Source organism: Tursiops truncatus, chromosome 11, assembly GCF_011762595.2.
Source record: "Tursiops truncatus isolate mTurTru1 chromosome 11, mTurTru1.mat.Y, whole genome shotgun sequence".
Lineage (NCBI taxonomy): Eukaryota > Metazoa > Chordata > Mammalia > Artiodactyla > Delphinidae > Tursiops > Tursiops truncatus.
The window spans coordinates 65,229,386-65,245,550 of record NC_047044.1 but is presented as its reverse complement, the minus strand read 5'-3'; the positions used below and the strand labels follow the sequence as shown (position 1 = coordinate 65,245,550).

Sequence of the window (16,165 nt, the reverse complement as noted above, 5' to 3'; positions counted from 1 at the left end):
GTAAGCGGTAGAGCCAAATACAAATCCAGTGACCTGGCTCCAGACTGAGTACTCTTAAGCACGACCTAGGCTGCCTCTCTTGCACAGAGTTCAGGAGTGGAGGCTCAGAAGGCCATCTGCTTGGGTTCAAAACACTACTCTGACCCTTAGGTGGAGTGGGATTTTTGGCAGATCAATTTGTGTGTGGGGGGGAAGATTAAGTGGATAAATATTTATAAAGTCCCAGTAACAGTGTCCAGTATATAGTAAGCGTTATGTGAATGTTGGCAATGACGACGATGATGGTGATGGTTATTGTGATGATGATGGCAAATGTGTCTCTCAGCAGCTCCCATGGGAGGCAGCTCAGCTGGTGTTGACACTTTGCATCATCAATTTCCAGTACATAATGGATTTCTGGAAATTGTTGGAACTGATCAGTTGCTCTGGATAGGAAAGTGGAGTCATTTGTCAAGTTCTCCTGAGTATGACCTTGACAGTGTATTGGCAGTGAGGTTTCCAGTGAGTTTCTGGAACACTAGGTACACCATATCCAGAAGCAAGTTGAACTTTTCCAAAAGGCAATGTATATAGATGGTCACCTGATTACCTCCTGTTGTAGGGTTCTCAAACGCTGGGGAGCATCAGAATTGCCTGGAGGATTTGCTAAAACAGATTGCTGGTTCTCACTTCCAGAGTCTGTCGTCAGTAGATCTGGGGTGGGGTCCAAGAAACTGCTTATCTAACAAGTTCCAGGGTATGCTCATGCTGTGGTCTGGGGTCCAGATGTGGAGGACCGCTGCACCGGTGTGTGCTCTGCAGCTGCTCACTGAAGGAGACGCAGCCTTCCCAGCTTCCTGCTGCACCCCAGACCCTCCCGCTGAACAGCTCTCCACTCCCTCGCTGCGTACATGCTCCGGCTCTGACCCTCCCGGGGGCTGTGTGCTGCCTGGATCTTTTCTTCATCTGTATCGTCAAGAGATTGGCCCAAATCCCCAGGCCTGCAGAATCAGAATTTAGAATGTCTATGGCCGGGGCCCAGGTACTTGCATTTGACCAAGTGCCCAGGGGATTCTGATCCTTATTAAGAGTCTGAGAGTTACAGGACTAGATATTCCCAAAACCCTTCCAGCTCCAGCACTGCAGGATTCCAGACTCCCTCCATGGGAAGCTCCCATGCTGCCTCTGAGATCAGGTTCTGCCTTTAAAAAAACTGAGATATAATTGACAGAAAAGATTATGTTAGTTTCAGGTGTAAAACATAGCGATTGCTATTTGCACAATCATCACCACAAGTGCTATTTGTGTGTATTGCACAATCATCACCACAAGTCTGGTTAACACATGTCACCACACATAGTTACAAATCTTTTTTTGTGATGAGAACTTTTAAGGTCTATTCTCTAGCAACTTTCAGATATGCAATACATACATATATATATATATGTAGAGAGAGTCACCATGTTGTACATTACATCCCCATGACTATGTTTTCTTTTATTTAAACTGAAGTATAGTTGATGTACAATATTACATATTGTATTACATGTACAATATTACATGTACAATATTACATGTACAATATTACATGTACAATATTAAATAAGTTACAGGTGTACAATATAGTGCTTCACAATTTTTAAAGGTTATACTTCATTTATACTTATAAAACATTGGCTCTATTCCCTGTGTTATACAAAATATCCTTGTAGCTTATTTCATACATAGTAGTGTGTATAACTATTTTATCAGTGGAAGTTTCTACCTTTTGACCCTCTTATCCAGGAGCTGCCTTCTGATGGTGCGAGATGGAGCTACCCCTTCTGACCCTGCTTATACTTGGGGCCCAGGCGCCTCCCACCCAGGAGGCAGAAATCAGTCAGCTGAATCTGCTGGAATCTCAACTTTACGCACCCCTCTTGATAACACACTCATTCACCCCGTGCTCTGATGCCATCCTCCTGCACGTCTCCCATTTCTCTGGCCCTCGCAGTATGTTTGCCTGATCTGCCCCAGCCGCCTCTGCCTTACATATTCTTTTCTAAGAGGCAGTCCAGGCCTGCCTACCTCCACTTCCCAAGTGGGCTAGCAAACCTCCTTTACCTGGTAATTCCTGCTCAGCTGGCAGTTCGGGGCAGGACCAGTACAGATGAAAATGGCTGAGAAACCGGTGAGCCAGCTGTTGAGTGAGCATTTGCTGTGCCCGTGTGACATCCGGTTCTGTTCCAGGCACTGGGGACACATCACTAAAAAGACACAGACCCCACCTTCAAGATCTTACATTCTAGTGGGCCAAAGACAGAAAATAAATGAGTGAACAACAAATAAAAATGAGGATTTTGGATGAGGTTGACCAGGAAGGAATCTGTGAGTCCCTGCCCTACAAATGGCTTCTCACTGTTGCACTCCACAGTCCTGTGAAGGTGGACGCATTATCCTCGTCTTATAGAGACGGGACCTGAACTGAAGCTTGGAGATAAGTAACCTACTGTGGGAATACATAAATACTGGCAATACATACAGTTCCCACAAAACAGGGAACTCTAAGTATGTTGTTAAGTGAATACAGTATCACTGAAGAGTATTCACAAAAGGATTTTATAGATAGGTTTTGATCATATATTATGGATATATATGTGTGTGAGCATATATGCATACATATATATATATATATATGTCATGGTTATATCCATGTGTCCATATACACACACAGGAAAAAGATCTGAATGAACATACACCAACATTTCCATTGGGAATATCTCTGGAGAGGAGAGTGGAATTGCTGGGAGTGAAGGAGGACCAACCCTTTTTCTTACCTTGTTCTGTATTGTTTGAGTTGCCTAAAATGAGCATGTATTCATGCAGTCCTTTCTTTTTTAAAATTTATTTATTTATTTATTTTTGGCTGCGTTGGGTCTTCGTTGCTGTGTGTGGGTTTCTCTGCTTGCGGTGAGCAGGGCCTACTTTTCGTTGCGGTGCGCGGGCTTTTCATCGCGGTGGCTTCTCTTGTGGAGCACGGGCTCTAGGCATGCAGGATTCAGTAGTTGTGGCTCGCGGGCTCTAGAGCGCAGGCTCAGTAGTTGTGGCGCACGGGCTTAGTTGCTCCGTGGCATGTGGGATCTTCCTGGACCAGGGCTTGAACCCATGTCCCCTGCATTGGCAGGCAGATTCTTAACCATTGTGCTACCAGGGAAGTTCTTGCATTCTTTAGTTTAAAAAAATAAATAAAATATTTAAGAAACTTTCTTCTTGTCAACATCCATATACAGTCAGTGTTGCTGGAAAGAGATCTGAATGTGGATCTAGTGCCCTTTTAACCCCACCACATGTCACCCCCAGGCAGACGTGGAGGCAATGGGATGCTCACTCTTGGGCAGAAGAATTGCGTGTGGGACACCCCAGTGGGAGAGGCTAGGACATCAGAAGCCAACCTGCATGATTCTGCAACTCATTGGAATCACTTGCTGCTGAATTGCCTACAGCTCTCTGTTTTGGAAAAAAACAGGCAACTCTGACATTTTTCATTTGTGAGTTTGATTTTTCATCCCATAGTTAACTAAAGGGTCACAGACCAAAGTCTGTCAACATCCCTAGGGAATCTGGGCAATGAATGCGAAACAAACTACTTTGGCACCTCAGTGATTCTGATAACTGCGGCCAGCCAGGGTATGGAGGGTTGGTGTGTCATTCTCTAATTTGAATTTTCAGGATCTGTTTCCTGCCACTTGGCCCGCTTGCTGGCTGTTCTTATCTGTAATGCTGGGCTACAGGATGGATCCCTGGAACGAAAGCCTGGTGAAAATGACTGGGCAATTCTTAGGATGAGACAGAAGGATACATTTATAATACTTCAGGTTGCTGAGCAGCTTCTGTACCATTAAAGACAGTTTTTGCAGTGGGGCAGGTAGGATTACAGTGACACATTACATAACCACCTTCTGAGGGAGGGCGGGTACATTTCAGTGGCAGAAAAAGACAATCACTCTGTTCTACCATGATTAACTGCTATTAATGATTTAAATGTTGCCTGATCATATTACATCATGTATTTCTGCTTACATCCAGTGACCTACATAAGGAAAGCCTTAAGTACTAGGTTTTTGGTCAAAATAATCGTTTCTTAAAAAAAAGCATACATGCTCAAATTCCAACTAAATTCTTTCACTGAGATCTATTAGAATATTTCTTTTTGAGGCTTTCAAGTATTTTAGAATAATAGACATAAACATTAATCTTAGCAGCATGTTGGTAATGGTGGCAGGCTAAGCCTTTTGTCTCTATTCAGTTCAGTTCTTGAGTTCCTACTGGAGCAGAGCACAGTACTAGGTGCTGTGGAGGAAGAAGAATGCTCTTGCCTTTTCACTGTTTAATGGAGGATTAAACAATTACACGTGTATACTGCAAACTGAATATTTAATGTATCAGAAGCAGTACAAAATGCGACAGAGGCTGAGCAGACAGAGGGAGCGTTTTTGTGTGGTTGTGGGGTGTGGAGGGGTGTTAAGGGGGAGGATGGTGATTCGACAGGTGTGGCTGAGGGAAGGGACATCTGTTCTGGAGTCGGGGAAGCCGATGTTTTGGGTCCGTGTGAAGTCACTGCAGAACAACTCCCATGAGGCTGGTCTCGAGACACTTCTTCTCATTTCCACCCAGAGGCTATCTCCTGACTCCCACAGACATCCTGTCTTAGAGGTAATGGTCATATCTCAGAGCTCACTGTGTGTGAAATGACGGAGAGGCAGCCACCAGGGCTGAGCTTCAAGATGGGTTCATTTCCTTCATTCTCTTCGTTCTCTGGGGAAGGACTGGATGTGTCAGTTGGTAGCTTACAGAAGCCCACTTTGGCTCTTTCAACCTACCAATGCTGCACATCTGCTGGAGTTAAAGTAAGCCGAGAAAAGCTGGACTTCTGGCATCTCTTGAAATGAGAGTCGGGCAGGGGATGGGTGTTGCTGTGCCTGGGAAAGTTTGTACTGTGAACCGGAGAGGCACTGGTCACACAGTGCGAGGGTAACGTATTAGTGATAGGAAGTGGGGTGCAGGGTGGTCAGGGCTGAAGCCAAAATGTCTTTGGTCTTTGTTCTCTAAAAGTGGGGTGGTCTGTGGGGAGCAGGCTTAAGTGACAAACATCTTTGCTAGGCAAATTAGGCTTGGGAGAAGTCTTGCCTCCCTGGTATGTGAGTGGGGACGCTTCAGAAGTAACTCAGGACATCCTGTTTCCCATAAAAGCGGTCCCCAGGATTTCTTCTGTTCATTTCCCTGAATGGCGTGAGGCAGGTTACACGAGAAATAGTTCATCAGATGTCAATCTCCTAAAACCTTGCTCTTTTAATCCATATCACCAAGAAGGCACTGAGCGGCACATTTCTGCCTTTGAAGCAAGTCTCAGTGGGGCTCAGAGGCCGTAAAGCACCTGATTGCCGGACACCGTGTCAAGAAAGATGGTTAAACTTTTACTGAGTTGAGATGGGAGCAAGAGATAAGTGAGTATTCTTCCCACTCCCTGCTTTATTTTATTATTATTATTTCTAACTGGAATATAGATGACTTACAATTTTATATTAGTTTTAGGTGTACAAATGGTGATTTGATATTTTTATAGATTATACTCCATTTAAAGTTATTATAAGTATCGACTACATCTCCTGTGCTGTGCAATATATCCTTGTAACCTATTTGATACATAGTAGTTGGTACATCTTAATCCCTTTTCTCTATCTTGCCCCTCCCCCACCCCTCTCCCTACTGGTAACCCCTAGTTTGTTCTCTATATTTGTGAGTCTGTTTCTGTTTTATTATATTCATTCATTTGTTTTATTTTTTAGATTCCACATGTAAGTGAAAACAAACAGTATTTGTCTTTATCTCTCCAACTTATTTCACTAAGCATAATACCCTCCAGGTCCATCCATGTTATTGCAAATGGTAAAATTTCATTCTTTTTATGGCTGAGTAATAATATTTCATTGCATATATAAACCACATCTTCTTTATCCATTCGTCTGTTTATGGACACTTAGTTGCTTACATACCTTGGCTATTGTAAATAATGCTTCTATGAACATTGGGATGCATGTATCTTTTCTAGTTAGTGTTTCATTTTCTTTGGATAAATATCCAGGAGTGGAATTGCTGGATCATATGATACCTGTATTTAAAATTTTTTTCGAGGAACCTCCATAATGTTCTCCATAATGGCTGCACCAATTTACATTCCCACCAACAGTGCACGAGGGTTCCCTTTTCTCCACATCCTCGTCAACACTTGTTATTTGTTGTCTTTTTGATGACAGCCATTCTGACAGGTGTGAGGCGATCTCTCATTGTGGTTTTGATTTGCATTTCCCTGATGATTAGTGATGCTGAGCATCTTTTCATGTGTGTGCTGGCCATCTGTATGTCTTCTTTAGAAGAATGCCTCTCCAAGTCTTCAGCCCATTTTTTAATCAGGTTGTTTGTTTTTTTGATATTGAGTTGTATGAGATCTTTATATATTTTGGATAGTAATCCCTTATCAGACATATTATATGCAAATATCTTTTCCCATTCAGTAGGTTGTCTTTTAGTTTTGTTGACAGTTTCCTTCACCGTGCAAAAGCTTTTAAGCTTGATTAGGTCTCATTTGTTTATTTTTGCTTTTGTTTCCCTTGCCTGAGGAGACAGATCCAAAACAAATATTGCTAAGGCCAATGTCAAAGAATGTATTGTCTATGTTTTCTCCTAGGAGTTTTATGGTTTTCCATCTTACATTTAAGTCTTTAATCCATTCGGAATTTGTTTTTGTATATTGTGTGAGAAAATGTTCTAGTTTCATTCTCTTACATGTAGCTGTCCAGTTTTCCCCACACCATTTTTTGAAGAGACTGTCTTTTCCCCACTGTATATTCTTGTGTCCTTTGTCATAATTTAACTGTCACAATTTGCAGATGACATGATACTATATACAGAAAACCCTAAAGTCTCCACCCATAAACTATTAAAATGAATAAATCAATTCAGTAAAGTTGCAGGATACAAGATTAATGTACAGAAATATGTAGCTTTTCTATATACTAACAATAAACTATCAGAAAGAAGAAGCAAAAAAAAATTCCATTTACAACAGCACCAAAAGGAATAAAATACCTAGAAATAAATTTAACCAAGGAGGTGAAATATCTATACCCTAAAAACTGTAAGACATTGATGGAGGGAATTGAAGATGATACAAATAAATGGAAAAATATCCTGTGTTCATGGATTGGAAGAATTAATATTTTTAAAATGTCCCTACCACCCAAAGCAATTTACAGATTTGATGCAATTTCTATCATAATACCCATGACATTTTTCACAGAACTAGAACAAATAATCCTCAAATTTGTATGGAACCACAAAAGACCCTGAATAGCCAAAGCTATCTTTAGAAAAAAGAACAAAGCCAGAGGAATCTTGCTCCCTGACTTCAAACTATACTACAAAGCTAAAGTCATCAAAAGAGTATGGTACTGGCACAAAAACAGACACATAGATCAATGGAACAGAATAGGTAGTCCACAAATAAACCCACACACATATGGCTGATAAGTATGTATTCTTATCTTTGTTGGCCTCTTTGTTTTTAAAACAAACAAGTATAAAACATGTATTATAATTTGTCTAATCTTGGTTATTAGAAGACAATTTTGGGTGTCTTCCATGGAGGGAAGGGACTAAGAAACAAGGGAAGGTACCAGAGACCTGTGTCTTCCCAATAGTGTCTCCTACACTTCATCCTAAACTTTAAACCTTCATCTTAAACCTAAAAGTATTCTCTAAGCTTTATTTCATTTTCTGTGCAAATATTGCTGACACTTCTTTTTATTATTTTTATTGATTTATTTTACTAATATTGATGGTAACTTTAGAAATCATTTTGTATCACTCTAAGATTCTGGGTTTTTAAAATAAATTAAAAAATTTTTGTGTAAAAAATACGCTTTTATTTCAAAAGATAGGTAATTTTATGCAAATATTCTTGATGAAAATGGACAACTCTCTCTGATATTTTTCAGTTTTGTGATTTTGATTTCCACTCCACAGTTAACTGATTGAAAGAATCACAAACCAAAGTTCATCAAGATCAGTAGTTAATCTGGATAATGAATGCAATACTAACAATTTTGACAGTTGAGTGATTCTGTTAAGTGTGTAACTCTGAAAAGCACTTGAGTCAGTGGGAAGGAGAAAGTCAAGTTGGAGAGTTTGGTGAGGTGAAAATGTTAAATTATTTTCTATCACTAATGTTGTTTTTCTTACGTTAACTAGGACTTACCCTTGTATCATTCTTTCTTTGTATCTTCAAAATCATATTATTTGCATTCTGTAGTTTGTCCAGGGAAAATAATTTAATCTCTCTTCTTTTAAGCTAAATCAGAATGCTATCAGTTACCTTATTTACCTGAATTTAACAGGCATGTGAAGTTTAACTCCATGGGCTGCATGCACAACCTTCTGACATTTATTAATTTACTGAATGGTGAGTGGAGAAACAGCACTGCTGCTGTCCCCATGATTTTAGGGATTATCTCTGGTCGAGAATTGGCTTGGGCCCTAATGATTTTTTAGGTGGTTGTGTTTGTCTAGATGGGACCCGGCAGAGATAGCATCATTCCATTCCCATCACGCCTGATTTAACTTGGCTTTGGATGATGGATTCGAACCTTTCACAGTAGATTACATCTATTTAACCATTATTTCAAGATCTTATCTTTTTGTTTGAACAGCTTAGCTCCAGAGATAACATTTTATAGACCCATGCTCCTTCTAAACAAATGTCACTCTCATCTGGACCTATTCTGATGTCTCTCCCATGGACAATGGATTTTACTGAGTCATCGTTGGTCTGACCTTTACCGATTCCTCACTGAGTTATTCGCGATAGAGCTGGGGCCACGAGTGAAATCTCTGAGTTTTGGCCACTGATTTTCTCTGTGCAGACCAGAATAGAGCAGATAGGGATAAAGCCATTAAAGAAATTTTTCACCACCATGCTGGGGAGCACAGGCTTATACTGCATTAATGTACAAGGCAGGGGGTTTGTGTTGGAATTGAGTTTGATCCTTATTACATGGTTAGGATAAAATCTATTTGGGTAGTATAAAATTGCTAAAGTAATATCCGTGGAAGTAAATAGCTGGTTGATAAAGGAGTTTTGGCTGGTACTTTCATTCAAGCCTCTGAACAAAATCCAGTGATAAGGGCTGGGTTAGGCCATGACACGTGGGTTCCTGGTGACGGGGTGCCAGATTTTTGTTGTTGAGATAGTGTCCATTCCCCACTTCTTATTTGGCAGCAGAGAACAGCTCCCATGGGCCAATAAAGCCAGAGCAATTTGGAAAGTCAAAATTTAAAGCTAGAGCAGCCAATTTAGACAATTTAAGCAAAAGATTATTTTCTTTGAGTATAGGCTGTCCAAGGAGACTCAAATTCTGTGCCTGGCTCTGCTATTTTGTTTTGGCTGGCTGACTTAGAGGTTCTGTTTTTCCCCCTTCTCCAAAGTAAAAATATTGACACATATGAATTCAATGATATGATCAGGGGCGAGGGATAGATGTGATGATAGCCAGCAGATTCTGAGATTCTATAAACATCACGCTGCTTTGGGAGACTTGGGCATGATTTGATGTCTTCTAATGGGAAAGTGAAGCACTCTGGGCAGCCAGTGGAACGCTCCAGCCCTGTTCTGTCTGTAGCTCCCCTCCTTCTCTAAGAGCTGAGGCTATGTCACTGCCACCTTCAATGAAGTGTCACAGCTGTGCTTGCCTCCTGGCCAGGAGTGTGTCCTAGCTCTCATCGGGGTTCCTCTGTTCACTGATGCTCCCCAAAGCTGGGACTTATGTGTGTACCCCACCTCTAGGACCCAGAAGATATGCCAGGATGTCCCCGGTTCAGTCCTCAGGAAAACCCTGAGCTTAAAAGAGGGGGTGGCTCTGTGTACCAGCAGACCGTACACTTGATACAGGAATTAAGAAACCTGAGTGCTCTCCCCAAATCTGCTGTGGATTTGGACTCTCCACTTGCAGAGTTACATGGCACAGCTTATGATAAAGCTATCTTTGATCTTACGACAAGTCTCCTGCCTAACTGATTCAAGAATAATGAGTTCCAGGTACTGAGGTTAGGGGAGGCGGTTGGAAGCTCCTTGGCCTGAGCTTCTCATTTCCCCAGAAAGGACTTCCGTACTCTCCAGGTGCCTCCACTCATACTACTGAGATATGGGCTGGTCAGCTGGGTGTGGATCAGCCCTTTGTCAATCTCTCTACTCATTCCAGTCTGCTTTTCCATTTTATTTTATTTTATCTATTTTTATTGGAGTATAGTTGATTTACAATGTTGTGTTAGTTTCAGGTGTACAGCAAAGCGATTCAGTTTTTATATATATATATATATATATATATATATATATATTCTTTTCCAGATTCTTTTCCATTATAGGTTGTTACAAGATACTGAATATAGCTCCTAAACCCTTGTTGATTATCTATTTTATATATAGTTGTGTGTATCTGTTAATCCCAAACTCCTAATTTATCCCTCCTCCCCTTTCCCCTCAGTAACCATGTTTGTTTTCTATGTCTGTGAGTCTGCTTCTGTTTTGTAAAGAAGTTCATTGGTATCATTTTTTTGTAGATTCCACATATAAGCCATATCATATGATATTTGTCTGTCTCTGTCTGACTGACTTAGTATGATAATCTCTAGGTCCATCCATGTTGCTGCAAATCAAGCTCTACATTTTAGAGCGGGCACTTGTGGTTTTCCTGGCACTGGCCGTGACTGTGGCTAACTCTGGAGTTTGGCATCAGGAACACCATTATTCTTACACAGTGAGCTGCCTCCTCCAGCCTAGTCTTTTTCAGTAATGAGGCTGATATTTTTTATCTACATCTGCCTTACTCTTTGTCTTATCCCTCATTTGGTTTAGAGCTCAGGTGGGGAAAACGGAATAGTTGACCCTCCATATCCATGGATGCAGAACCCACAGGTACAGAGGACCGGCCCTACTATGCCATTTTATATAAGGGACTTGAGCGTCTGTGGATTTTGGTACTTGTTGGGGTCCTGGAACAAATTCCCTGCAGATACCAAGAGAGGACAGTATACTTTACTGGGCCCCTAACACTGTACTTGATAGTCAAAGATGATTAGAATAGTCTCTACTCTCAGGAAGCTCACAGAACAGTGGTGGGGAGATGGGGTAGATGGAAATAGAAGCAAAAAGTCATGAATTAGTGTAAGTGGGGGGCAGTGTAGAGTAAAATTCAAGAGCTCCAGTTCTGGATTTATTTAACCTTGGCTGCGTTCCCACAGGTGCCACTTCCTAGATGAGTGATCCTAGGGAAGTTAATTTACTTCAAAGCCTCAGTTTTTCCATCTGTAAAATGGAGATAATAATAACCACCTCACAAGTTTGTTGTACAGTTTCAATGAGATAATATATATATGTAAATTGATTGGCATAGACCTGAACACACAGAAGATATCAGACTTTTGGGCCACTGTTATTATTAGAAGTATTATGCATACCCTGTGGAATCACAGGAGGGGCACCTGACTCTTTGTGTGAGTACTATTATCCCCAAAGAAATAGAAAATAAGTCTGCTCATATCATGAAGTGATGATAAGAAAAGCAACCCCAGACTGTACCTAATAATATCTTTTGAGCATCACTCTGTAGGTTCTACTTTGGTTTTCATTAATAATAGTTTGTACTGGGCTTCCCTGGTGGCGCAGTGGTTGAGAGTCCACCTGCTGATGCAGGGGACGCGGGTTCGTGCCCCTGTCCGGGAAGGTCCCGCATGCCGCGGAGTGGCTGGGCCCGTGAGCCATGGCCGCTGAGCCTGCGCGTCCGGAGCCTGTGCTCCACAATGAGAGAGGCCACAACAGTGAGAGGCCCACGTACCGCAAAAAAAAAAAAAAAAAAAAAAAAATAGTTTGTACCAATTGAGTGGTAGCTGTTGTCTAGACTGGCTTCAGGCAACAGACAGAGGGTAGGGCCATCATTGAGTAAGTAGGTCACTAATCTATATTTGTTTACTAAAGCAACTGTTTTCCCAAATGCCAGAGAAGAACAGAAGAAAGAGAAAAAGGAGAAGGAAAAGGAAGAGAAAGGAAAGGAAGAGAACTAAGGGAGGGGAAGAGAAAAGAAGAGAAGAAAAAAGTATACAATTCGATTCCTTCCCATAAATATGGCTGTGTAATAGTTTACACTAGTATCACAAGAGTAGTGAAATTAATTTATAGACTTATAGTATAATAATTCAAAATTGACAAAGGAAATCATATCCCAGATTAGGATGGACAGAGTACAGGTGGAAAAGGGGTATGTATAAAAGATGAGGGAAAAATCCCCATTAAAAAATAGAAAGGAACAGAGACCTCTACTACCATTTTTTTTTCTTGTCCACTTCTGCTAAGATATATGGTATCTTGTCCTCACAGTCACATATATACTTTTCCATCCATAGCATCTCTACAAGAGACTTAGTCTTGTGAGGTGATGGTTTTCGTATGCACGTCTTGCTCTCATTTCAGTATGCTGGTACTAGTTTGCAGTGGGAAGAAGGAAGCCCTTTTACAATCCTCCTGATTAATCCCAAGGTCCAACCATCTGCTTATGACATCGTCCCCACCATCCTCACCCGGCTGCCCTATTCCCACCTCCTCCTTGCTTTGCAATCATGACACACACACTTGCACCTCAGTGTGTGAGGTTCCCTCTGCCTGGAACATTCATCCCCAGGCTGCCACACTTCTCACACTGTTATTCCCTTTAGGTCACTGCCAATGTCATACTTATCGGAGAAGCTTTCTCTAACCATTTCATCCAAAATGGGACTCTCATGTCTCCCAGTATACCCTTCCTCTTTCCCTTGTTGTATTAGTCTCCAAAACAGTAATCACCATCTGACATGGTATACATATACATGTTTAATTGTTTATTATTTTCTTCTCTTCTGTGTTAGGTTGGGTTTCCTAAAAGCAGAAGCGGAAGGAAGGATTCAAATACATATTGAGGGAATCTTCAGGAAAAACTTTTAAGGGAGTGGGGAAGCAGCCAGACAAGGATGTGGTTTCAAGGAAAGTCTGGTCTTGGCAAGGAATTTTTTGGTCCATAAAATGCACCTGGAGACAAGGAGCTGGCCCTTTGACTCTATCAGTCAGTTATTGGCTGTAGACCAGGAGAGGGCATTGTGACATTTTGGCTGAGTCAGCGCCCCTCAACTGAGGTTGGTTCTCTTGGGAGTGAAGGCAGCTGGGAGCTGGAAGCCAATACACATAGAAACTGGGAGAGGATGTGCTACCCGGGTTAGGGGGGACAGGCAACTGAATGACATCTTACATGCCTCCACTACAATGTAATTTCCATGAGATCTGGGGTTGACCTTTTTTGTTCCATGCTGTATCTAGCATACAGAATAGAGGAGGGTACATAGTAGGCCTTCAATAAATACTTGTTGAATGAATGAATGAACTTAATTGAACTGGCACAACGCTAGGTCCCGGGATATAGTAGTGAATGAGACAGTTTCCTGCCCTCATGGAGCTTATGGTCTAACGGGAATTCAGATGCAGGGAATTAAAATTCAGTTGGATAAGAGACATCATAGGAAAAACAGAGGGGGTTAAGAGCACACAGTAGGGATACTTACAGTCCAGAGTTTGGAAGGAGCAGGTATTACATCGTGGTATGATCAAGGGATGTCTTTTCCAGGGTAATTATTCACAGTCAATGGAGTACACATTGATAAAGTTGGGAAAATATTGTAATGCCTCTAAGATTGTATCATTACTATGAAGATTCCAGTTCAGTTGTCTTTCACCTTGATTTGTGTCTCAAATAGAGTGATTAAAAGGAGAACAACCTGAGCCAAGACGTCTCATCTGTCTATGTATCTGTTTCCTCACCTGTAAAATGAGAGGGTTGAACTGTGAGTTTCCTTTGGGAACTGACCTTCCTCAAGAGCCTCTACACTCTGTCCATTGTATGGGAAGAAACCACAGAATGCCAGACAGTCCTTTCGTGCCTCTAACTAGCTGGTATGCTTTGGGATTGAAGAATTCCCTTGGATGTTTGGTAATTGGTGTTTTTTTTTTTTTTTTCTCTGAATGCACCAGTGTGGTATTTAGCTTTAATGCTCAGTAAGTCTGTTTCAAAAAAAAGGGAACTTAATTCTCTGAAGAAAACAGCTACCACAGTGATACTTTGGCCACTGCTGGTACTCTGTCAACCCTGTTGATGCATGAATTCACTCACATGGTCTAATCTAGCTGAGGGATTCTATACTGATGAACAGGAAACACCTTCCTCAGTTTTTTTCCAATTTGCTTTTTTGTTGTGTGTAAGGTTCCACATATTTTGGGGAGTGGTGTGTGCGCGCGCGCGTGTGTGTGTGTGTGTGTGTGTGTGTGTGTGTGTGTCGTGTCCACGGGTGCATGAGCTTGCGTCTAGCTGGGGAAGAGGTAGTAGGAGTTGGCTTGGGTATTGTCTTCAGCTACAACGTGGCTTTCAATGTTTGAGTCATGTGCCTTAAGGTGCTTTCATAATTCACCTTGGAGAATGGGAAAAAAATAGGTTTGGGTGAAATAGAAAAAGTCTTTTGAAATTTCACAGTGTGGTTATGTAACAGTGGATTATATAATACCTGAGGGTGAGGGCTGGAGAGGGACATTTTTCAGATATTTCTAGTAATTTGAAGTCATTAAAAAACAACAATGTTCTCGGGCATTATCATGTTTGTTGCTAGCTTTTGGCGGAGCTGTTTTGATGGTTGCAAGCTCTCCCCAGGCTGGGCAGTCAACCCGAGCACAGGAGTGGGTCTCTGGCTCAGAATATCTCACCTCTGCCCCATTCCTGCACTGCTTTTTCGCCCCTCGGTGGGTGCTCTTATTGGCTGGTCTGTCACCCACCCCTTGGAACAGTTGCTTTGACGCCTGCCATGTCCGATGGGGCCCACCCCACTCATTTATTTTTCTGGGTTTGTGCTTGAATTTCTTCTATATTTAGAGCTTTGATTGAAGGGCTATAATATGTCAGAAAACTAGGTAGTTTGATTTACTAAATACTAATTTTTTGCAAGATGATAGTTCCCTGAATGCTAGTTAGTTATTAAATATGCTTTATATAAGTTTATTGAACATGAGAATATTTGTGAAAATAAAAGGTGGGTGCCTATTGCCACGGTCATGAATTGAATGCTGACCTAAATAATGGTAATTTGGTGGAATGGGAGAAGTCCTGGAGTAAGAAGCAGGAGGGACCCGGTCTTGTTACTGCTTTGATGTGGCGTCTGGCAAGTTGCTTGATCTCTTTTGGCCTCAGTTTCTCCATGGGACTAGGTAAACTTTTAAGGATCCCTTTAACTCTATGAGAAAAATTCAGATCTATGTAGCTGGAAAGCTTGCAAAACCAGCAAGGATATGTGTTTTCATTCAGGTATCTTAAATTACTCTCCTAGAACTTTGGGTCAAACTTGGACTTGTGAACAATGGAACCAAGCAGGGATGGCTCTGGCTTATCAGACCCCCTAACTTAATTTTGATCAAATGCTGTTTTTTTTATGTAGTAGATTACTACAATAATAATGTGCTTGGGTGAAGGGTGTTGGCTCCAGACAAAAGTATTATTTTTCAGTCCTCCCACTTCTTCTAAGGGCAAGCTGATCTCTTTATCAAAACTGGGTGTGTTCTCTCTTGAGAAAGCCCTCTCCATAAAAGCCAATACATATATTGCCTTGGACCTTAAAGGGAAATTCTATACTGGAGACAATCAGAAATGTTCACAGATTTCCTTTTTTCTTAAGCAAAAACAGAGTTTCCTCAACAAATTCAGAAAGTTGTCATATTTGCATTGTTTTCCTTTTCAGAGGAGGGGGAGAGTACCCAGTACTGGATAGCGGGAGGAAGACTTCGAGGAAGTGGGTTTTAATTTTTTTCGGCAAGGAAGAACCCACTTTTGAGGCACCACTGTCATGAAATGTCACTTATATGATGGCCTATATACAGAAACCCTGTCCCTTTGCAGATGGGTATGTGTGTTAAGTGACATCTAGTCACACTTCCTTCACATCGAGTTGCAGACAGAGACACCGTTAAGGCCATTCGCTGTTACTTATACTAAGCAGAATAGCATAAACAGAAAGCTGTCCAGAGTGTCTAGAGTGG

General features: G+C 41.4%; 1 long non-coding RNA gene across 1 annotated transcript in view; it reads left to right on the top strand.

The window, feature by feature from the left end:
- The first annotated feature begins 2,676 nt into the window (after positions 1 to 2,676).
- LOC109549873 (uncharacterized) overlaps positions 2,677 to 16,165 on the top strand; it is a 95,475-nt gene continuing 81,986 nt past the window's right edge. Inside the window, exons 1-2 of the long non-coding RNA XR_002176252.3 lie at positions 2,677 to 3,506; positions 5,326 to 5,462. This is a non-coding gene — a long non-coding RNA (uncharacterized lncRNA). The remainder of the gene's footprint in view (positions 3,507 to 5,325; positions 5,463 to 16,165) is intronic.